This window comes from Octopus bimaculoides, chromosome 3 (assembly GCF_046866305.1).
Source record: "Octopus bimaculoides isolate indiv1 chromosome 3, ASM4686630v1, whole genome shotgun sequence".
Classification (NCBI taxonomy): Eukaryota; Metazoa; Mollusca; class Cephalopoda; order Octopoda; family Octopodidae; genus Octopus; species Octopus bimaculoides.
In genome coordinates, this window is record NC_142930.1 from 98571837 (window position 1) to 98574336 (window position 2500).

The 2500-nt window shown below is 32.2% G+C and overlaps 1 protein-coding gene across 4 annotated transcripts in view; it reads right to left on the minus strand.

The window, feature by feature from the left end:
* LOC106883361 (regulator of G protein signaling 7) overlaps positions 1-2500 on the minus strand; it is a 325930-nt gene that overhangs the window by 40673 nt on the left and 282757 nt on the right. The window lies entirely within an intron of this gene.

Sequence of the window (2500 nt, forward strand, 5' to 3'; positions counted from 1 at the left end):
CATAGTTATCATTGCTGAATCTAAAAGTTTTAGTTAGTAGAACATCTGTACAACCATTAGGGAAGTAGTCATCATACTTGATAGTTGGAAAGGAATAGGAAAAAATTCTAAACTGTGTGTCAAATGTAAACTAGGGGTGTGCAAGAGGTGTTGGGATTTCACAGATAAGCTAACAAAGGATATTTTATCTGTAAAAAGTGCTCCTAACTGCTTCAAAATGCTTGGAAGGGTCCATAGAAGTAGTTAATAGCAGTTGCTATCTAGGAGACCAAATTAACATTGGAAGAGAGACCCAAAAACAGAAAGTCAGAGTAAGAATGAGCTAGAAAAAGTTCAGGAAACTCTCTCTCTCATACACACACACACATACATGCATGCATGCGTGAGACTCATTGTTCTTTATATATATATTATATATGAAAGTTGATCATTCGTATTAAGGTCATAGTTTAATTGCAGTTAAAAAACATTTACAGCTGTTTCTGTTTGTTATTTTTTAAGTAAATTTTCATTTACTTCAAAAAAAGGAAAAAACTTTTCCTTTTTTTCCTTTTCCTCCTGTCTATATCCCTCCAATAAACTCTAAATCATTCTGACGATGTTTGTTAAATGGAACGAGATAAATGCACATTTACTTCAAAAATCACAAACAGAAACAGCTGTAAATGTTTTTTAACTACAATTAAACTATGACCTTTTAATACTAATGATCAACTTTTAATTGTTAATTGTTGCTCCATTTCTTTTCTTACTTGAATATAATAAACCATGGTTTACCATTTAAATTACCAACTACTGTTAACCTTATAGCAAGGCCTGTACATAGTGAGGTAATACATCAGTAGTGCCTATGGATACATTTATCCCTTAGATGGTTGCATAACCTCTAACTCATAATTTTTCTGTATATATATATATATATATATATATATATATATATATATATATATATATATATATATATATATCACTTTTATCTCTGAAAATGCATAGTTTGAAATGTTGGCAAATACCAAATGTTCTTCATTTGTAAATTAATCCTTATAGTGATCTGAATGGATAGATTAGTAATAATAAGAAAAGAATATTTACAAAGACAGTTAAAATGTCAGAAACACTATACAAGGAATCACAGTTTAGTAGTAGATGTATGTAGTAGTGATGGTAAAAAAATTATGGTGGTGATGGTGGCAATCATAGTAGTGGTATTATTATTTGAAGCATTAATGTTAGTGGTTAATACTCAATCATTGTAGTAGTAGTAGTAGTAGTAGTGTAGGTTAAGCTGCTATGCTGGTGGTAGGAGCAGTGATGGTAGGAGCAGTGATGGTAGTTGAAGTAATGGTATTTCGAGTGGTTGGTGGTGGTAGTGATGGTGGCTGCAGGAGAGTTGATGGCTGTGGTAGGTGTTAATAGACACAGTTTTAATTATATCAACACCAATATTCCTTAATTATTTTATCTAAGAACAATATAATTAAAAATGCTTGTGGTAATCGTTATGATGGTATTGTTGTTGGTGGTTAGGGATGGTGGCGCTGTGGGTGGTTAGTCTTAGTGGTAGGGACAACAGTTGTGGTGTTGATTTTGGTTGGGTTGGTGTCAGTGGTAATTGTAGTCATAGTTGTCACCATTATGATGGTGGAAGAGGGATGGAAATGATGGTGGGTGGGTGGGGGCACTAAATGGTACTGTTAGTGGTTGTTGTGGTGGTGATGATGATGGTGATGGTAGTCATAGTATTAATATAATTTAAGATTGTGGTGGTGAGATCACTGATGGTAAAGAGTAATGGGGAGTGTAGTGATGGTGGTGATGGTTGTAGCAACAACAACAACAACAACAATAACAGCAGCAGTAATAGTAGCAAAGAATGGAAAATGTACCAGTGATAGAAACAATGATGGTTATGAAAGTTCTATGAGGTTTATCTCTTCTTATTTTTTGGCTTCCTCATTTATAGTTCAATTTATATATATATTTTTTTTTTTGCTTTTTGTAGGGGAGATTGCTTTAACAAAGTGATGCAATAACAAAAACAAAACAAAATTTTAAAATATTAAACGTATATATGCATATATATATAGTTATATATATATATGTAGTTATATATGTAAATATGTGTATGCATATATGTGTGTGTGTGTGTGTGTGTGTATGCGTGTATATATATATATATTCATTTATTTATGTTTATGAATTTGTTTTGCAAGAATCTTGATGTGAAATTGTGTGTTGAAACAGATCTTGTTATATTTCGAGATGGTCATTTTCTTTTTTGTTACTAAATAAGCGCATGCCCTATATATTTGTTCTTCACTTGTTCATTACCATTCTTATTTTATGTCTATTGTTTGGAAATTTTTTGTCACATACCTGTGAGGTCTTCAGTAACTTTCCATCCTATATGTCTCTTCCTGTTCAGAACATGTGGAATGGAAAGTCACTGAAGAGGCCACAGGTGTGTGATGAAAGACTTCCTCACATTGAACATAAAAGA